Consider the following 22,265-nt stretch of genomic DNA (forward strand, 5'->3'; position numbering starts at 1 on the left):
AGTGCAGATGTGGCACGCATGGGGGTGCATACAGGCTCGGGTCGGCCGTCCGTCATTCTGTGCAGAGCCGAAATCGGTGGCGCCTTGATGTGGGAGGCGCAGATGAAGCGCTTTCGGCTTGTAATGTAGCGGTTGCAAACAGGGTGCCGCCGTAATTCAACTGGGGCTGGGTATAATGTTTATGTTGCCCCAGCCGTGGTTTTGCTGCGTCTTTGACACCGGGACACCCGTGGCACTGCAGGGTAGGATGCAGCGCTGGGAGAGATGCGGGGGAGGCGGGAGGGGGTTTGCGCGGATGGCTGGGGAGCGGACGGTGGCTGGGGGGGGGGGGCGTGCGGTGGCGCGAGGCTGTAGCTCCGACCTCAGCCCGACCCCGGCTATCAAACCACTCGCCAACTTTACAATTGTTATTGTCTCAGCTTTACAGATGTAAGACATACCATGAAAATCATACTATAAAAACATAAGTCATAAAATGCCATAGAATTTAAATACAAAACTGGTTAGGCTGAATGAAGTACAATACAACAATTTGAAAGCTAGACATCCAAGACGTCATGTTGCGTGGAATACCTACAAAATGTAACAACCCGTTCCCTGGTAACATCACTCTGAACATCTCGCTGGTTAAGTTTGCGGCTCTAACAGCTAAGAAACTCTACCTGTGGGCATCAATGTTTGGTGCGACCATAGCCGCAAGCCCCAGATTCTCACAGGATTGCCCTCTAGTGGCACACTCCATAAAGGCAAATCTTCTCATATAATTACCTCAAGTTTATGGAAGCGCAGTGCATGCTCTTGGATACAGTGATATCTGTATTTTCTTTTGTCCACACTTGAGCTTGTCTATGACATTTTTACTGTTATTTTATCAATTGCATTTTGCAGCTTGCCTTTACCATCCATTGGAGCAGTTGCTTGCGCTAACTTTACCATTGAATGCAAATTTTAAACTAGGTGCTTGTCCCATCTATGAGCCTTAGGCTCTCACTCCTACTTCCCGCTGACAAACGTCTGGTGCCACCTTACACATTGTACCTTGAGCTCTGTGACTCCAGCTACTGGTTCAAGCACTTTATAGGCACCTTTGCTGCTAGCCTAAATTTAGCATTTTGCACTTTGCCTTTATCAGCTAAGGTAGCAGCCACCCGTGTTCGCACCATCCTGAACGGCTAAACGTGAGTTAAGCGCTAGTCTTAGGTGTGAACATTAGGCTGGCTCCAGTGCCGCTTTTTGTTCTTCTTGCTTACAGCTGAACTTGTTTATGAAAGCTTGCTGCTGTCCTTGATATTGCACTGTGCACTTTGCCTTAATCAATTAGTCATTGAAGCATTGGCCTACTCCAATATAATCATCTTTGGCAAAATTTAAGCTATGTGCTTGCCTTGGGTGCCAACATTAGGCCTTTGCGCTTATCTCTTGTTGATAAAAGTTGTTTTACCTCTTTTATTGCGCGCTGTGCTTCGTTTCTATTAGGCACTGGAGCAGTTGTCTGGACCAGAGGTCTCGACAGTTGCTATAAGTTCGAAAGGCACTTGACTGTTTTTAAAGACAATTTATGTGATTACTGTTTGTAAAAGCACTTTACTAAATGTTTAAATGCTTTGAAATCCTTCTGAATTGAAATGTTTAACATTTCACATATTTCCGTTTATTGTAATGGTTTTACAATAAACAATAAACCCTGAAACAACCGGTTCCCTATTTTCAGATTGCCTTGTACATATTTCAATCATAAGCCATTTAGATAGTACACATCCTGGCCTGAAATGCTGAGCAAGTATGTAGGCTGGCTCGTGAAATTTAAAAATAAGCATATTGATAATAAAAAAATTAATAAAAGTTCACCGCACAATTAACCACATGGGCAATTGGTGGTTTGGCATGCACAATTAACAGGCCCAATACTTTCTCAAATTAGGTAAAGTACTTTATAAAACGTCAAATGCATAACCGTGTTCGTACTTGCGGAAAGCTTCAATTTTGATGGAAAAGATAGCTGCAAACACTAAATAAACCTAATAAAGCACAAGCATAAAACACATCAAGTGGCAAAACCGATGTGTGTCAAATGATCACACTAAATACAAAAGTACAACAGCGCAATGCCACTAGGATATGTGATGTAACTTGAAGTGCTAGTGTGATCCCTCACCCCAAATATATTGCAAATATAATAATGGGAAAGTGCTTAAGTTGTGACTTGGAGTTGCAGCAAAAGGTCACCTCAAGCTCAAGGTGCATAATATGACTTATTTTTGTTCCCAGCTGCTGCCATAAGGACTACACTGCATACAAAGCGAGGTACAGCAATGCTATCTTTTGGAACAGTTCTACTGCCCCCCAAATTCAAATAAAGCAATGAAGGTCTTGAAAGCAAAGACGTGTCTTTTATTCTATGCAACATAAATAAATATAAAATGCCACTGAGATGAAAAAATCTTCAGAGTCATTCCGAAGGCAAAGGGACATTGCTTCCTTGCAGTGTTTTTATGTTATATTTGTGAAAAGGAGGCGAAGATAGGACCTCATCGTCTGCAAGGACTTAGTGCTGAGTAGCATTAAATGTAAGACAGTTTCATCACCTCCTTGTTTACAGTTACACGCAGCTGAGGCTGTATGTAATGGACCAGTTGTTGATATAGATCAGTGTTGGTAAAGTGCCTGTTTTGTACCTAATATATAGTTACCTTTTTACCTCTGGGAATAGCTGGTCAAGGCACCATTCATACATTGCAGAGGGTTTGATTTCCAGACAGTGTGTCCTTAATTTGCCACTTTGCTGAGCGTTCTTGCAGGCACAATATTTTCCCTTAATTTTATGCATGCTTGAAGTAGTCAATGATGCTGGATTAGTCCAGAGCTCATCACAGTCTACAGCAGCTAGAGTAGTTTGCGTGAGTCACTGCTTTGCCAAATGTTGCTCGTGATGTTTAAGTAAATGGTGAGCCGTGGTTCCATTTTTGCATCCAGTATGGGATCAGTTTGAGTGCTGGATGAGGTTCAACACCATACATGCCTAATTCTAGTCTTAATGAGGCCATGGAGGTCCCTGGACCTAGATTTAACAATTGTCACAGGAATTGTTTTTCAGCTTTCATCAGTCCAGTGGCCTTCTTGAACCCCATAGCTCTGCCCCATAAGATGCTGCAGCTAGATCTTTTATATGGTATGCATGGAGAACGGGTTCATCTGATCTTTGGCTGCATTTGTTAAAAAAGCATAAACCGGTGTCCGCATATTGGCTCATGATTGCTTTGCTTTTTACTGGCTGCTTGGCCCGGAGCACCTTTTCCTCAAATCTAATCTCCAGATAATCACAGTAATGCACATGATCTAGGGCTTTCCCATGGATTTTAAATGTGTTCTTCTGATTGGACCTTGAATTTAGTATCTTAAATTCTGGGTTCTGGGTGTTGACTCTGCAACTCCAGATCTAGCATCATCTTGTCAGGTTTGGTGTTAAAATCTCTGTACACAAGGATGAATGAAGGCTTCCTTTTTTCTGTTAGTCAACATGAGGCATGAAGGATAATGTCGAACATTATTAGTACTCTACTCTTGCGCATCTAGATGTAATTGGAATTCTTTGAAACTGTCATGTGTAAAATAGACATTAAAAAAGTTAAGGACCCCTGCATCACTAGTGCAAAGTCTGGTTGAGACCCAAATCTTAAGGCCTCCTTTGGGCCTGCCCTTGCCTTGTTTTGTTGCTCTGATAGTATAGGTAGTATACAATCAATTTTGGGCCCAGGTCTCACGGAAAAAGCAAATAACGTGGGATTTAATAAAAGTGACCCATTCTTTGTCCTCCGTTTTTTATTTCAAAACTGTGATATTCCAACTTACTATTCCTCCTTGCTCACTTTCATGTGAATGAGATTTAATTCCTATGGAGTATAATTGTGATGTTTTGAAGAGCGACCTGTAGGCTTGAGGGAAGCCACAGCCAATTATTTATTGAGTATAAGCGTTTGTTTTGTGGGCTTTTGTGTACAGTGTCATTTGGCAAGGCCTTTCCTCTAGCAGGTTGAATTTGTATTCTTAGGTTTCGCATATTGCATTCAGAGTTGCTGCTTGTTGGACCACAGGCTGATTGATCTAAGTATAGAAAATAGTTGATGGTGCTCCTGTATGTAGGAAAAATTAGTCTCTACCACTGGTTCAAGAATGCTTGAAAATGATTCAGGTCTCCCTTTTTAGATCAGTATTCTCCAATTAGCTAGGGTACCGCTTTGCAACAAAATTGTTTCAGCAAGGTTTTTGCTTGACCACAAGGTTACAGTGATATCCCTTTTTGTCGTTGAGGCTGTAAAAGGGATGTAAAAGCAACACTAAATAGATCAAAGGAGCACACTTTCTCCAGTCCTGATAGAGATTTTGACAAGCTACCTCTTTTCAAGAAATCATGATAGCCCTTTGGACTGATATGTTGGCTTCAAAATAATTATTTTGTTTTTATTAGAGTCCTTATTATTGTTGTGAGGTTTCATGGCGTCATTGAAGGTGAACTGTTTATATGCTTAGATTTGAGTGGCACTGGTGTTCGAGCATGAGGATTTCAAGGGGGATTGAAGCAAGGTTGCAGTTATTTTACTCTGAAGACATTGAGTAAGGTGGTTATATAGGGTGGTAGGCTAAGACCAGCCTTCAATTTAGAAGCAGATGTTCCTAGAACTAGAATGAAAATCAGAATTTTCTTTGGGTTGAAGTGGTTCGTTTTGATCATGTAACATTTGGTTGGATTTGGCAATGTTTGTGGTTTCCACAGCTTGATTGTTGAGATTCGTACTGGTGATTTTATTGCTAGATCTGTCTCGATCAGGTTTTGACACATGCCTGAAATGAGCTACTTCTCGAACATCCGCAGGTGCCCCTTGGCTATCTTGGTATTGCTCCACTTAGTATATATTTTTTGCCCTAGTTGGTATGGTTGTGGCCTCATAGGAGCCTGTTTACTTTGGCCTAATAGAGGATCCAGGGCTGCTGCCAAGCCGGTTGGCTTGGAGGAGGGTGACTATTGGAAATCTTTGGCTATGGGTGTGCCAGCGGCAAGAGTGGTGGAACCTCAGATCTTGCACAGAATTTACAGCTGCTTTCACATTGTGTTAAGGGATTGTTTCAAGTCTGGCAATTGAATCTGGTTGGGTTACGTCTTTTTACTCAGGCCACTGCATTGATGGATCATCCACCATGAACTTACAATTGCTCGCAATCTTGTCATGTTTCTTGCTCTGTGATTTTGTTTTTTTAATATTTGATATGTGTGTTGCTTAGGCCCTTTTTGGCTACACAAGCAGTAGACAGGTCAAGCATATTTATATTGTTTTCTGAGGTTACGTTATTATTACTGACAATATACAGTCAAGGGGGAAGGCCCGCTTGGTCGGCAACAAACTGTCAAACCCATTCTTGGTCAGTCTGCAACTTTCTTTGGGACCCTTCCATTTATTCCATACATCAAGTATACTAGGACTCTCATTTTTAGGTCGAGCCTGAGCCAGCGCACAAGCGCTGCTCTGGCGATGATCTTTTGCAGTTCAGTACTGGAGAGAAGCCCCGCCGACTCCCCCGCCCATATCTTTCATTGGCTTGTGCCTTTGTCCTTCGTAAATGTTAGCTTCTGATTCCTTAATAGGCTTGTTAGTCCTTCCTTAGTACGGCCATGTCTTCATTTGTAACCTCCCATGGCTACTGGCCCCTTTACTTGGTTGTTACACGGGTACGTGTTACTTACTCTTGTAAGCACTATTTTCTCTATTGAGTTACTCCTACTTCAGGCACAACAATGTTTGCACTCACGCCCCGTGCTTCACGTCCCGCACTACATCACACACCATGGCAGCCACGCGCCTTTCATTTTTTGGCACAGCCCCTGCAGCATTTTGCACCTATGACATTTAAGATCCCTCCCTGCAGCCCAGGCTTTTGAATCGGCGGTGCGAAATTCCCAAGCTGGCGGGCGCAAACAAAGCAAGTTCACCCCTCCGATGCCCACAAACCCGGTGAGGTCGTTGCCTGGTGCTCATGTCCGCTGGGGGTCTTGGGAGTGCAAGGAAACTCGAACCGAATGTGCTGGGTCACCGCCTAGTTTACTTCCACAGCTGCACTGTGGTCTTCCTTGTTTTTGACAATTTCATTTGTTGCAACTGGCTACCAGGCACTTAGCCCCAAGTACTGAAAAATCGCTCAAAGCAGGACGACGTCTTCTAAGAAGGTGTTTTGACAATCTGTGTGTGGCTGGTATCAGAGCTTCATTAAGCTATAGACATAATTTCTGCGGAGGAACAGCTACATTTGCACTGTTGCACTTTGTACACTGAGGGCGGTTCAATATCCTAGTTTGTAGGGCTGCTTTCGGCAATCAACTTGTTTCTGTGCGCAGTGACGAGAGACGGCTCGCGAGTACACCATACCTCGGCAGGATCTCGCCTGAATAGTAAAGTTTTGAAATCTGCACTCCCCCCCCCCCCCCCCCCCCCGCCGGCCCTCCCATCCCTATTTCTGCTATATTGCAGTACTGATGAGTAGCTGGTCTTGTTCTGGCCTTATTAACATCGGTAGGATATCAGTGGCTTTCAGCTTTATTTTGTTGTGTCTTCTGTAACACGTTGGCTATTTAAAGGTTGACATGCGTGACATCAGGACTGATGGGAAACCGTTATTTTATACTCACTGACTCCTCCAGTTTCTTTTCTAAGGAGTTAACAATTTCGATAGAGAACATACTCATTTGCAAGCAATAAAAGGAGCTTTCAGCAGCAGTTAACACTTTATCGGCTGCTGCACGAAAGGGCTTACACCATACGTTCTCACAAGTTATTTGTCCTGGACCATTGCAGGTTTTTTGAGAGTTGTGAAAAAACAGAACATTTGGGTGGGGGGTAGGCTTGCTTATGCTAGAGGCAAAAGGCAAAAACAGGTGAAACCTTTATCTTAAGCCTTCATAACAAAGCATTCATTTTCTGTCGCGGAAAAAAGAAACGAAATTCATTTTCCATCCACAGCACCGTGGCTACCGTGCATACATCCAATCCTGGGACTACCTTTTACAAGTATGTTGTGCCCTTCAGCATTTTCAGAATAAATGATCTTCATATGACACCAGATAACAGCGATTTGAAAAGATTGGCCTCAGGGACCCTGGGAAGTGTATATGCCGTACCCGTAGCCCCTTCCGCGGGAGGATGAAGATACGTGTGTTGTCCCTGTTAGCTGGATGATTAATCTTTGCAGAGTTTCGGGCTGTACAGGATTAATCATTCCCTTGTGATTGTGGTGTCTCAGTGTCTGACAGGCCGTTAGGTTCTGGCGTCACATCATATGAGCTAACAGCAACGCTACCTGGCAACAAGGATTTCAGTGCTGGAGTTGTGGATGATGACCGTGCTTGTGTGCTGCAAAAAGCACAAGGCATGCTGTTATAGTTCTGTGATTTTTGGTAGACGAACCTGAATAGCATCTGCTTATTTTATGAACGTTTTTCTTTTATACAGGGTGCTGAGACTCACTGGGTAAAAAAAGTTAAAAAAACAAAACTTTATTGTTGGTAAATTAAAACCTCACAATATAAAAGCACGCATAGTGTTCATAAAATGGATACATTTCTTAAAAATTGTTGGAATAACATTTTGGTTAAAACTCGACTTGACTTCTTAACTGCTGTTAAAAGTCTTGTGGACCAGGTACGAATCAACAATTTGTTGACAGCCGTCAAGGCGTTGGTGTGTCCAATGATGGAGTTTCCCTCAGCTCTAATTGGACAGGGTTGGCTGCCCTGATAACTTCCAACTGGCATAATACTTTAGTTACAAATTTTGTTAGCCCGATATTCATCCATTCTTCCCGCAATAGTGAGCGTCTAAAAGTGAGCAATGTTGGGCATAAGCAGACTATGTGTTCCAACCCCTCGGTGTTGGAACCACACAGCCTGCATTGGGTGTGGCTGTCATTCCGGTGCCATTCTGGAAGATTTTTCAAGAAAGGCCATTCACCCAACCTCAGTGCCATGAACTTTCGTTTCAGGTAAAGTGCCGTGGTGCTTAATAGATGGCTGGATTATACTCCTGGGTTAAAGTTAGTAATTACTGCCCAGGCGTGTTTCCTTTTTGACAGTATTGCCCTGTCTGTGTGAAAGGACAACAGCCTGGCACTCTTCTTGATAACTAGCTTTAATGCGGACTGGGGGGGTTTGTTCCCCAAAACTCTTTAATACCAAGTAATTGTAAGCTGTGCTCCAGGTGGAGCCGAAATTTGTAGGTGGCATGACTTTTCTGAATTTCTTGCCAGAGTCTGGTCTCCAGTGAGTCTTCCCGGGCATGACGCAGTCTGTTACAAAACTTTATAATTTCCCCAGCCTCTGCGCCATGATGGTCTTGTAAGCCAAATTCCAGGCGAACTTGTGCCGGTGATGCCGAATTCTGAAGATGGAATGCACGTTTAAAAATTTTAGTTATCAGTTTATTTAGAAGAATGTTTGTGGTTCCCTTCATGATCTCTTGGCCGTATGTCAGGGAATTAGATGTTTTTGTCTTCATCACTTTTAACAGTTGGATAAAGCTGGGACCTAATAGTTTTTTTGACAGTTTTGTTGCTGCTGCCTCTAAAGCCAGAGCTTTGGTCCTCAGTGCTTCTTTTTGCTTAGCAAATGAGCTTCTGGGGTCTAAAAATATTCCCAGATACTTATAGTGAGGTGTTGAGTCAATTTTTACGTTGTTGAAGTGCCACCCTCCGCGCGACTTCTTGGGTTTCCCAAAGGTGATTGTTTTTGATAAGTTTAGCTCTAAGAGGTTGTTTTCAGTGTAGGGAGCAATTCATCTAGTAGCCTCTGTAAGCCCACCTTCGTTTGGCTGAGCAGCACCAAGTCATCGGCGTATAGGAGGTTGCTGATTCGTACTCCATCTAATTGAGGGGGATGACAATTGACGCTGTCAAGGATTGGCGAAAGGTCCGATATGAACAGGTTAAAAAGGAGTGGGGCCAGCACGCAACCTTGTTTTACTCCATTGCTGGTCTCAATCTTCCTGGAAACATGGGAGCCTTCGCCCAGCTTGATTCTTATCCACGTTTTAGAGTGGAGTTGAACTATTGCTAGTAGCAAGGATTGGGGAACTCCCCAGCCTTTTAGTTTTTGCCACAGTAGGTCCCGGGACACATGATCGAAGGCTGCTTTGAAGTCCACGAAGCAACAGTGCAGTTGAGTATGTTGGACGGTAGCTTTCTCTATTAGAACAGATAATGTCAGTGGGTTGGTTGTTGTTCCAGATTTGGCCACGAAACCTGTTTGATTGAATGGGAGGTGCTTTGTTTCATTTGCCCAGGTCAGGAGATCTTCCAATAGCATACTGGCGTAGTATTTAGACTCCACGTCAAAGCCAAGTTACTAGGGTTGTTTCTCTTCCCACTTTTGTAAATAGGGTGGATGATTGCACCTCTCCAGGAGTCAGGGACTTCGTAGTTTGATCGACATTCCAAAAACAGGGGGGTCAAATGCTCTGACCAAAATTCGGCTTCCGTTTTGAACACTACCTGAGGGAGACCGTTTGGACCTGGCGCGCCATCAGCCCTGGCTTTCTTTATAGAGCGTAGGATCCTGTACTTTATTCCTTCAGGTGTTACTGTTGGCTTTTCAGTGAGTAAGTTAATGTTGTTCCTACTTGTGTGAACAGGCTCTTCGGGTGTGCTAATGAGTAAAGGTCTTGGCCGCGGTCGTGTTTGATTCGCGGCCTCCGGTGAAAGTATCCTTGAGTTATTTATGCTTGGCGAAGTGAGGCAGTTATTTTTGTAATAAATGATCTTAAAGTGAGAGGATAAGAAGTTGATCCATTCGTCAGCACTGATGTTTGCATTTCCGTGGTCATTTCCGCCTCGCTGACTCTTGTTCACCATGGACCAGAATTGCTTTGAATTTGATTTCTTGCTTTCATGGAAGAGCTTCAGCCAAAATTGATCGGTGGCTTCTCGTTTTTCCCTGCATACGGCAGACTTAAAGGCTGCTTGAGCTTGCTTATAATTGAGAAATTTTGTTTTGTTGTCTGGGCTCTTTCTTGATTGCCGAAGGACTCGATTTCTGTGAAGCTTTAGCTTTTTTGTTGCAGGTAAAATGTGTGATTGAAATACCTGCAGCCGAGTTTTCCTCTTTGCGGGCACTGCATATAACAATTGGTTGGAAAAATTTGCCCAGCTACTAATAGCTGTGGAGTCAATGTCTAGTTGTTGATTTAGCAGTGCTCTGCTTTTTTCCATCAAAGATGGGGCCATGTCGACTGACCATTTTAATCGTTTTAAATTCTCTGTGCCTCCATGAGTGTAGGCTAGCTCCTGGTGGCGTGGTGTTTTCGCGAGTATTGTTATTATTTAAGGCTGATGGTCGCAAATCGCCTTGTGGTGCAATGTAGTAGTTCTCCATCAGTGGGAGAATTTCTATGCTCCCTAGAGAAAAATCCAGGAAAGAGAAAGTTTGGCCATCAGATCGTGTCCAGGCTGGAGGTTTATCCATAGGGAAACGACCATTCAGGACGGTGTAACCAATGCTGCTGAGCTGGGTAACTGCGTACTCCCCCCAATTTGGATGGTCTATTGTCAGTGGGAATTGACTGTGAGACTAGGTGTGATGGAACCATTTGCAGAGTAGACTCAGGATCCTCGATGAGATTACTGTAAAGTTTTGTGTTGAAATCACCTGTGATTATACTTGGTATACTGCCGTACTCGCTAAGCAAATTACATACGTTATTAGTCAGGCTATCCAATTTTGAATTTTTCTCTGAGGTCCGCGGGGATATATAAACGTTGAGAAGAAGTAACTGGCTTTCGGTCTGTCCACTTCCCGTTAGTATTCCAGTGAGCCAGCCTTCCTTAAATTTCAACTGTTTAGTTTGCTGAGATAGTTTGTCTGACACATAAATAGCTAGGCCGCCGCTTGGCCTACCAAACTTAGACTGTCTTGTTGCAAACGATGCAAATTCGAGGTAGCCTTCTATGGGTGTATTGCCAACTGCCCAGGTTTCCTGCAGTAGAATGATGTCGTGCTCCTTTAGGAAGCCACTAGTAGGGACTGATTGAATTTTTTGTTCTAGGCCGTTGATGTTCCACGAGCATATTGATACGCCTAGATCGGAAATGTTTCAATCATTCTTGGTTCTAACTAGGACCCCTGGGAGCCAGGACCAATCTACTGTTGCCGAGTTTTGCTGACATGATTTGTACTTCTGTATTGCTTTCGGTGAACAACTTCTAGCTGTTTTTAATACTGAAAGGGGGCCGGACTTGCGCTGGGTATCTGGTCCTGATTGATCTCCAAAATTGATGGATAACAATGGGCACTAAATGACGATATTATTATGCCCCAATTTTTAAATTGGTCTTCTTTTGACTGAACCATTTCTCGAATTGCCAGGGTAGCCAATAATAGTTGGGTTGGTGATGGAATGAATTGGATGGCAATTATGTCGTTCGACTGCATGATGCTCAAGTCCGGGATGGATTTAAAGAGTCTTAATATGTTTCCGCGATTTAATATATCGTGGGGGCCTCTTGAGACGTACTCCGGAGTTAGCAGAAGTGTGGTGCCTGCATTTGTATTTGGCTGCTTAAAAGCTTTGTCATCCGTTGAGGGCTTTGTTTTCGTTGAATTTTCGGTGGAGACCTAGTTGTGCGTGTGGCAGCGCATGGTAAAAACAGCTCGCGTTAGTTGATGGTTGGTGACTGAGCAGGAAATCTTCTGCTCGAAGATGCTTGCGGACGGCTACTAGAACTTTTTAAGAGGTTTTGATGGACGGGCTGGGTAACTATGCGTTGCAGGGCGTGAGGGTTATACTCCTCTAATGATGGGCTATTGGGGATGGTGTCTAACAACTGCCTCAAGGGATTTTCGATTCCCAATAGCGATATAACTGGTGCAGGGGGAGGTGTTGGTGATGTCCCAGGATCGAGTTCTGCTTGCATTGGGTGCTCTGAAAGCGACACACGTCCTTGAGAACCTCTCTCTTGATAGGTATTTTGTTGCCTAGGATCTTTATGGGGGGTCTGGGGCTTGTGATACAGAATTCTGGTACATGTTTGCGCCTGAAGTGAGCTGCTGCTCTCGTGCTTGGTCTAAGGTGATATCGACCGGACCGCTGGAGTTTTGTGTTTTAATTTCATTTGTATGTTTGTTTCGACTCTTCCGTAATCTTTTTTTTCCCTTTTGGACAACCTGTGTTTGTTATGTTCTTCAGCTGAAATAATGGGGGTTACTTTGCTGTCTTCTAACTCCGTGAAATGCGGGGGGATTGGTGGAGACTGGTCTTCCGTGGTAGTTGGGCCCTTGACTGTATTACAAGACTGAGTTAGTGAGACTGATGACCCTGCCAAGGGTAAGTTCTTGATTTTTGTTATCACGGAGGAAAGAAATTGTGGAAGGGTTGATAATGAATCAATGATGGGGGAGCAGCAGCATACCGATTTAACCAGTTTAGCTTGGGATTGAGCTTTTGTAATGAGCAGATTTAGTGCCTCTAATTTCTGATCTATACCGGCGGTATACACCGCTAGCGTGTTCAAGAGGTGCACCTGCATGCCCATTTTGTCAGAATGGTAGGTTAAAGCGGCTGCCGAGGTTTGAAGGGTCTGTAGTAACTGAATCCAGAGATCATTTTGATCTACAGCTGGTGAGGTTTCGTGGGCTTCTTGTTTTGGTTGATCATTGGAAAAAAACGAGAGATCTAGGGGAGTACGGATAAAATTGTCTCCTGGCCCCTCTTGATTACCCATGTTGACGCCTGAGTTGGCCATTTCTGATTGGCTTTTTGTTCTGGGTTTTTAAGTTGAGGGTGGTAATGAGACACAGCTTGGAGAGTCATTACACTGGCATTTATGTTTTGCTTGTAGGATACACTGGAGAGTTTTGGTGGTGATGGAAAAGACTGGCTTGGGAACTGTGCAGGCTGGACTGTTGAGAAACTAGCACCTTTGAGCGTTGAATCTTGGATTGGAGCATGCTCAGTTTGAACTAACTGTTGATTTGGAGAAGACTGTCCTGGGACTTGAGATGATCGGCTATTTTCTGGGAATGCTGAAGTGTCCAAGTTGTTTGGTTCCATGGTTGCTGTGAAAAGTGGCTGCGAGCAGGTTTCACCTTCATTGACTGCCGCATGGATCGAAGCCTGGATTAAAATTTTGTTCGGAGTTGCTACTGCTTTTGTTAACGGAAAAGCTTGGATCAGTGCCCTTGGACTAGGGTTTTTCTTCGGGGCAGCCAGTGGCACTAGGTACCTAGGATCGCCCAAATAAAACAGGGGGGGGGGGGAGTAGCTATCGTATACAAACAAGAAATGAACGTCATTATTATCGAGGAACTTTGCACACCTCAGATAGAATTATTGATTTTTAAAATCAATTCAGCATCTAAGGAACACAGGAAGGGAGCTTTGGTGTACCGCCCCCTTGGTCCATGCGAGAACTTTTCTGTTCTTCTCATTGAGGCTTTAGCTCCTCATGTGCAAGAGAAACCTGATTTTCTTCTTGTAGGGGACTTTAATGTCCACAGTGAGTTAGGAAACTGTACAGAGGCAATAACCTTACTTACGGACTTAGACTTACTGGGACTTAAAAAGATCAATCATGGGCCCACTCATCAAGCAGGCCATACTTTGGACTTAGTCATGTCCAATTCGCCCTTGATCAAATGTATGCCACCTACTCAAGTGGACTGGACGGACTACTTCATCCTTAAATTTTACACCTTTGCTAACTACAAGCCCCGGGCTGGACAGATTGCGCTAGCCAGCACAAGGAGACCCTGGCACAAACTCACTTCGGAGGGTTTTAGGGAAAAATATAAGGAACCCATAGCTAATAACCCTGCAGATGATATCACAATTGAATTAAATATGTTTGAGGAAACGGTTGCCGAGGCTATAAATGCTACTATTCCTTTGAGAGTGTTTAAACCTCGTGTAGCACATAAGCAAGAGGTCTGGTTTTCCGATGAATTAAGATCCCTTAAACTAAATACAAGAAAACTAGAAAAGATATGGAGATCATCGCGGAGGACTGAAGACAAGGAACACCATAGGATCTCACTTAAGAGATATCACAAGGCCATTCGTGCTGCACGGAAAAACTATATTGCAGCACAATTATCAGCAGCTGGTAAAAACTCGAAAGTGCTATATCAAATCTTACAAACTTTCATCAAGCCAGCAGCGTGTGAAACGGCAGAAATAGCATCCCAAGAACTCTGCGACGAGATCTCACTATTCTTTACAAGGAAGATAGATGGGATCTATGACAAAATAATGTATTCCAACAGAACTGCCATAGCAGATAACATCCCTCCACTGACTACAGGAGTCCATTCTCACTCCGCCCTGTGCCTCACTGATTTCCCTCCCATATCTATAGAGGAGGTAATTTCATTAATAATGCAAATAGAGTGGTTGTCCTTTGGATACCATCCCTGCACGTATCATGCCTATGTTGGCTAACGATCTAGGTCCGGGAATTCAGCGATTAGTCAATCTGTCCCTGAGTACAGGGGAGGTTCCCCTAGACTGGAAACTGGCGCTGGTAAGACCTTTGAGGAAAAACAATGCCATTCCCTGGACAGAACTGTCTAATTTGAGACCTATCTCTCTTCTTCCCTTTTTGGGTAAACTAATTGGGAAGTTTGTAAACCGCCACCTGTCTACTTACATCGAAAAAGCAGGGGGGCTGGATTCTTCCCAGTCAGGGTTTAGGCCTAGACACAGCACCGAGACCACCCTGCTGTCTGTCGCAGACGATCTACATATGTTCCAGGATAGGGGTTATTCCGTTATCCTGGTGCTGTTGGATCTGTCTGCGGCGTTTGACACCGTGTCGCACAATATCCTGACCTCCAGGCTAGCTGACATTGGCCTGGAAGATAAGGCGCTGGCTTGGCTGAGGAGTTTCCTAACAGATCGTACCCAAAGTGTCACCTTGGGTACATATCGGTCAGAGGAGCTGGGGATCTCTAAAGGGGTGCCACAGGGCTCTTGTTTGAGCCCCACGCTTTTTAACATCTATGTGGCCCCCTTGGCCAACATCATGAGATCCCATGGGTTCATCCCGGTGTCATACGCGGATGATACCCAACTCCTCTTTCCATTTAAAACCCTCACTACAGAGATCAGGAACTCTTTTGCCCAGGGAATGAAAGCAGTGGCACACTGGATGGCGTCCAACTATTTGCAATGTAATGTTGCTAAAACAGAGGTGATGTTATTCGGTGAGGCCAAACTCCTGTGGACTCCGGACTGGTGGCCTCAAGATCTTGGGCCAGTCCCTGAGCCTAAACTGGTAGTGAAGGACTTGGGTGTCAGGCTGGACCAGGAGCTTTCCTTAAAACAACATGGTAATCAAGTGGTGGGCTCATGCTTTCACATCATTGGGCTGCTTCGGAAAGTGTTTCCTTTACTTCCAGACGCCACAAGAAAGACCTTGGTGCAAGCGCTAGTTTTGAGCAGACTAGACTAACGGTCTTTTACTATCAGCAAACGAAGGAGTCATCTCAAGATTGCTGGTGGTTCAGAACACTGCTGCTCGCCTTGTACTAAACGCACCCCCTCGAACACCTTCCAAACCCCTGTTGGTTAAACTTCATTGGTTACCAGTGAAACAGAGGGTGAAGTTTAAAATATGCTGTATCATACAGAAATGCCTGACTGGGAGAGGCCCGGCCTACCTGGCCAACAAATTTACTCCGTATGTCCCCACACGCTCTCTCAGATCTAGTGAACAGGCCTTGCTATGGGTCCCCAGAGCTAGGAAAGCAAGACAGGGGTCCAGAGCTTTATCTGTGGCAGGTCCTATGTTGTGGAACAGCCTCCCCATAGCTATCAGACTGTACAGAGAACATTTTCCTTTCAGGAAACAATTAAAAACCTTCCTTTTTCAGAATTGGGATACTACTTCAATGTTATAATGGTACACGGCTAGTGTCTGTTCTTTTGTTTATTGATGGTGCTAAAGGGCGCGGAGATACTCCTCAGGGAGTCGATTCCAGCGCGGTACAAACATGCAAATAAATAAATAAAGTAATCCCTCATTGAGGGTTGATTTATCGGTAAGTTTATGGGGGCTGTTGAGCCCCGGTCGATTGATGCTTCCGAACTATTGGGGATGATTTTTGCCTTTGCGAGCTTTTTAAAGGACTTTGATGGTGTTTTCCTCTCCCGCCCCGATCTCATGTTTGAAAAGCTTGAGAAACTCTTACTGTGGGGCGGAGGGAGTGCCGCCGACAGCCAATTTCTTAGGAAGTTTTTTATTTTTATTTAATTTATTAGTTGATACTCTGCACTAGATGTTCCGGGAGCTCTCACTGGTTCTCACTAATGAGCCCACGGGACCTGCCTAGATGCAGAACAACAGGAAACTAATGGCTTCTGTATTGTGATACAGGTACAGAGAATGTTGTCTGATGCTTTAGTTGGTGCAGGTTAGTTGACACAACTCAGATACTGAAGTAACTGGGATTGTTGGAGGCTAAGTGCACTCAAATTTCCCTTGTTTGGCCCCTTGTTGGCCCCTTGTCGTCCGATAAAATTGGTGCTCCTGAGCAAGGCTAGGCTGGATGGAGTTTTGGCCAGAAGTTTTTTTTTTTTTGGCAAGCAGGGCACGCAAGGCTACTGCAGACTCTGGTCAGACTTGATCTAACAGGCAGACTCTTGCCCTCCCGATAAGTCGTTGCATGTCCGGAAAATGCGATCGAGTTACCCGTGGCCGCTGTGAAAAGTTGGGTGATTGCTAGGAGCCAGGAGAGGAGAGGGCGGAGGGGGGGGGAGGCGAGGAAGAGGAGGCAGAGGAGGCTGGGAGGCTGGGGGGCTGGAGAGATAAGAAAGTAGCCAGCTCCCAAGGTGCTTGGGGCCATAAAGTTTGAAAACCGGCCCAACCGAGCCCGAGTTCGAGGGCTAGCCTGCAACCAGCCTGCTGCCTCTGCCACCGCCAATATCCTCACCATTGTTACTGTTCCCTTTGCTCCGTCGCCCTACCCCTGTCCCGCTGCTGATCTAGTCGGTCGGTTGATGGATCGCACAGCACTCCGCTCCGAGGCTCTGGATCTCCGCTCGTCCACCCGTCTGCCGTCCGCTCGTCTGTCTGTCACTCCACTGTTACCCAGGAATAGACGCTGCTCACCTGCCTCCCCAGTGCTCCCTTGGCTGTCTGCAATACACAAGGGGTGTAGGGTGTGGCGTGAACCCAATTCAGGACAGATGCACCACTACCACTGGCTTTTCCTGGTGGCCTGCATCGCAGCTCCGTGGCAGGGGTCATGGTGTCGTGGCGTCGGCGTTGGTTGTGCTGCTGTGGTTGGTAGTGGTAGTAGCTCACCACTCTCCGAGCTCTCACCAGTCCCTCCCCAGTCTCTCACAAATCACAGCTTTTCCTTTTGTGGCGGCGGTGATAGGGCGGTAATAGCGCCAGTGAGCAAGCAGCCAACACATAGCCGCTGGGCGGCGGTGGCGGTGATGATGCCACGGTAGTCGCAGCGGCCGTGGCGCCTCCTCACGGCACCTCCTCACCTCCTCACGGCCCACATGAACCTCGCAACTCGCCTCGCAGCTCGCCTCGCAGACCCTCCGCCTCTGCTTCTCCTCCTCCTCGTAGCAGCAAGGCAAGGCAAGGTAAACTGCACCGCAACTCCACAACAGCTCACACAGCTCACTGATTTCATCCACATTCGGTGTACTAGTGCTGCGCTTGTCACGTGTCGCGGATCATGGTATAATTAATTAGAATATTCCTCTATATTTATATATGTATGTATGTGCTTGTGTGTGTGTACATGAAAACTGTATTTTTAAGTGTCTCAGTGTGATCAACGGCAGAAATTGCGAAATGGACTCCAGAATAAAAGTAGAAGGCAGCCCATGTGTGGGACAGTAGGGAACCCTGTAACAAGGAACGAGGAACATGGCTAAATGCGTATAAGGTCCAAAAGGCGAGACCAATTGCATTGCAAATGCTTGTTTTGGAATTTTTTTGCAATCTGCTAGGATTGAATGAATCACTTCAGGAACTTTGGCTAGTTTTTCAATGATGGCTGAAAAATTGCATCGCTCACTGAATGGAGGCCTAAACTTTAATGAGTACAATACTGCTTCTTCAATCGCTCGCATTCTCATGTCAATTGTTACAGTGTTATTTGGTATTTCACGCATAACCATAGTTTGGTCATCTAGTTTCGTTTTCTGAGACGTTAATGCACCAACTACAATGTCTAAAGTCCTGCACATAGTTTTAATGATGGCAAGAATTGGCTGTGCTGGGGAGGTTTCTCGAGTGGTTTGATATGGATTACTTATGCCCAGATTGGGACTGGCATGTTTGAACAAGTGGTGCTCTTCAAACTACTTTCTAGACTGGTTGTTCAAGCTAAAAAAGGACGAGACGGCAAGTGGTGGGTATCCACCAGATGGAGGACTTCTTCATCTAATTCAAATGAGACATAGCCGTTCTTTCTTGCGGTGTTACTGTTTTAGTACTTAAAGAACAAGACGTGGGAATCTTGGTAGAATGGCCTTTCCTAGCGAACATGTAGTAGGCAATGCTATTCATTGCATCAACAGGTAAGAATAATTCCTGAGATCAGGCTACTAATATATGTCTGCGGTAACTGTGAAGATATTATTGCTCGAGATCATCAGATTGGACTATTTGAGACCGCCACCTTGAGTACAAGTCTTAATTGCTGATTCACAATAGTCCGCTGTTACCTGGCTGCTTCACTGATAGTTATCTGCAATCTGAGTTGGCCTGATGATACCCCCAGTGAGTTTCCTGCTGTTGTTCTTATGTCTGATTGGTTACGAGAATGATTTCTCCTGTCATATGGGCCAGAGTACAGACACATAGACTCTTGTGACAGTTGTGAGCAGTGTAACTCTACTTTCGGGCCGCAGGGCGGGCCCATTTGATCTTGATTGGCTGGTCATTGGGGGAATCTGCTGTAGTCTCTTTTTCAATGAGCACTTTCTTAGTCTCTACCATTTCCTGCTCTTTCTCAACTGTTCACTCATCTTGTGTACTGCTGTAGGTATGATGTTACATCTTATAATTATTTGTTGGCTTGATCTTGCCCAGGCTTTAACTTGGATCATGAGGGCATCTGGTTTACCTAGAACAGTAGTTTGCTTGGTCTGGATTCTTGATTGTAAATTCTGGCTGGTGACTCTCATTAATCTATTGTTCTGTTGGTTGAGCTGGCTGGTCCTTGCTTTCTTGCTTGCTCCGTGCTAAGCAGCAAAGTAAAGAGCTAACAGTGAGCTATTGTAATGAGCTGGATATTTCTTCAGTTCAAAGCTACTTATTGTTTTGGGTTACAGTTGAAACAGGTTGCTTCAGCTAAATTAGACAGCCAAAGCAGAAGTCAAAGCAAATCATTAAACTATGGCGCTTGCCACCTGCTTGCACAAACCACTCAGTAACTGCCACTAATCACAGCCATACACTACCCAGGTCTGGTTTCCTGGCTTCTGTAAATAAGAGGCTTGTTGAGGGAAGTAAACTACACAAGGCACAGAAGGCAAATCTCGCTCCCTGGGGGCACAAGTGCACCTAGCCACTTCTGTAGCAGCTTGTTACACCGAGCTGTGCCAAACAGCAATTTCCAGGTAAAAAATTGGTTTGGGCCACCTTGCGTGCTGCTTTTTTTCTTCCTTGCAGTTCCTGTATTGCAGCCAGCTCCTGGAAAGTACCAAGAGGATTCCTAAAAAAAATGACAAGTTGCAGACTGCTTCCTGTTCCCTTTTTTTGCTTTCAGACTCTGAAATACTTCAGCTCTCAGAACTCTCTTCTTCTGTTGCCTCAGGTGGTTGAGGTGAAAGACCCTTTCTTTTTACCCCTTTGCTACCCCCTACATGCCTCTATATACTCCTGCCCTAGCACGATCCAGCTCCCTCTTGCGAAGAAAAGTCAAACTTGTACTATGATTAGCATTTCGACTCACAGTGTTTTGTTTCTTTTCCTTGGGGGTTCTTGAGACTCTCATTTTTAGCTGGAGGTTTTCATGAACTGTATTAGATACTGGATTAGAGACTGTTTCTTGCTGCTGCTTGTGACTTGCAATAGTTCTTCACTCTGATTCTCGAACTGAAACTGACTACTGGTATCTTCACTAGGATCCTTACTAAGATCTTCACTCTCTGCAGTATAACCAACGTCATTATCAATTTTAGAATTTCAGGACTCTCCTGTCTCACTTCTCCCCCCTCCGAGTCCACACCGCAAACTTTTTTTTTTTTTTTTTTTTTGAAAATTTTTATTGAACAATAAATCAATTACAAGCATGGGCCTACAACCACCAGGGCCGGCCGCTAGATTCAGAAAGGATCATACAGATGTTAAGGCAGTAGTCGACTCCCGGGGTCCAGCCCCGTACATGACTCCGGATAGTCCTAGGGAAGCAGGATACATAAGTTTAACATAAATAACAAATAAAAACAAAAGGCGAGGCGTAAGGGCAAAAATTGTGGGTCAGGCCCACACCGCAAACTTGACTCTCCAAATGAGTGGTTGATGTTACCACTTCTTCCTCTGCCATCTTCACTCTTCTCGTGTGAGCTGCATGGATCCACTGTGAGATTCCAGCACACTTACAACAGTTTTAATCACAAGCACAACTTGATATGGCCCTTTGCATATGATCTTATGTTTGAAAAGCTTTATTAAAACACTTCTTAAAACAAAACGGACATCAGCAATAAACAAAACAAAAAAAAAAAGCGAGAAATTCAAATACAGCAATATAACAAAGAAATTTAGCTGATATCTAAGAGAAAAGAGTAGAAGCAATTTATGGGGGATTTATTTTATAAGGGAAAGCAAGACAAAAAGGGGAGGGAGGGGGAACAGAGGAGAAGAAGGGAGAGGAGAGGTAATATTGATACTATGGAAAAAGAGATAGAGAGAGAATCTAGTAGAATAAATACTATAAGAGAGTAAATATAAATTGTCTAATGAATAAATGTATAACATTAGGGTAACATGGTAAATAAATGTATAGCATTAGAATAACATGGTAAATAATAAAGAACATTTTCTGATGTTAAATGAGAAGTATTCTGTAAAACAATTCGGTCAAGATACTGGGTTAAAGGCAACCAGAGGAGGCAAAAGCCACATCCAGTCTATGAAAGTGACAAAGGGTATTCCACCAGTGTTGTATGGAAAGTTTTGTGAGGGTTTTCCAATTAAAGGAGATATGTTGAAAGGCCAAAGCAAGCATCAGATCAAGAAGACCATGTTCATGTGGGGGAAGATCTAAAGAATCAGAAAGGCTTCCAGCAAAGAGGAGAGGTATTGAATAAGGAAAGGAAATAGTAAACAACTGAGAAATGTAAGACCACACTTTTTCCCTAAATTGAGAGACCGAGGGACAGAAAAGAAAACATGAAGGAGGTCAGCATTAGGAGAACCACAAGTCTAACAGTTAGAATCAGTAGAGGAAGAAAAGTGTGCTAGAGAAACAGGGGTGAGTTCAAGTCTGTGATAAAGGAAGAACATAGATTGGGTAAGAGAAGCAGAGCGAGACATTTTTAAAGATCTAGACCAAAGTCTATCCCAAAAAATGACAGACCATTCACATCCAAGATCCGATTCCCAAGAAAGTTTCAATTTGGATTTAGCACGGTCGGGGTTGGGAGCCGAAAAAAATGTGTAGATATGAGAGCCTTTGGGAAGAGTGAGAAGATTTCTAAGAAGAAGATTTTGGGGATCAGATGAAGAGGTGTCAGGGTTCATGGGAGGTTTCCTCCACGTGATCCTGAACCCACAACTGTATGTGCTGTTTCTCCTGCTAGATTTAATGGGAGAACTCATGGGGCCCCTAGTTGGCGAATGTGTTGGCGCCGTTGGATGTCCAACATGGCCGTCGACGCGTTCACGGGTTAGCGTTCTAGTGTTTCCCTCATTTCTAATGAAGCAGGTGAAGCGCGCTCGCCAACGTTCTCATGCGCACTTCACCAGAGAATTCAACGAGATAACACCTATCTTCACACCGTCGTGGAAGTTAGGGTAGGTCGCGTCGTAGTGTTGTCGGGTTTAAATTCGACGGTCAACAAACTTAATCTATCTTCAGGTGAGAGTTTAAAGATTAGCGTCTCAGGAAAAATACCGGCGCATGCGCGAGTGTTAAACGCATCAAAAAACTCTTCTCAGACTGGAAGGTTAGAATAAGTACGAGCACTAATCTCAACAGACTGAGTAGCATTCTTAGTAAACGTGCATCTAGTGATAAATAGGGTCTGAAGTAAAATATAAAA

The 22,265-nt window shown here is 44.4% G+C and overlaps 1 protein-coding gene across 8 annotated transcripts in view; it reads left to right on the forward strand.

Annotated features, from left to right (window-relative positions):
- LOC146861679 (zinc finger protein 10-like) overlaps nucleotides 1-22,265 on the forward strand; it is a 495,345-nt gene that overhangs the window by 169,457 nt on the left and 303,623 nt on the right. The gene's annotated exons all lie outside the window — the stretch shown is intronic.

This window comes from Triturus cristatus, chromosome 3_1 (assembly GCF_964204655.1).
Source record: "Triturus cristatus chromosome 3_1, aTriCri1.1, whole genome shotgun sequence".
Classification (NCBI taxonomy): Eukaryota; Metazoa; Chordata; class Amphibia; order Caudata; family Salamandridae; genus Triturus; species Triturus cristatus.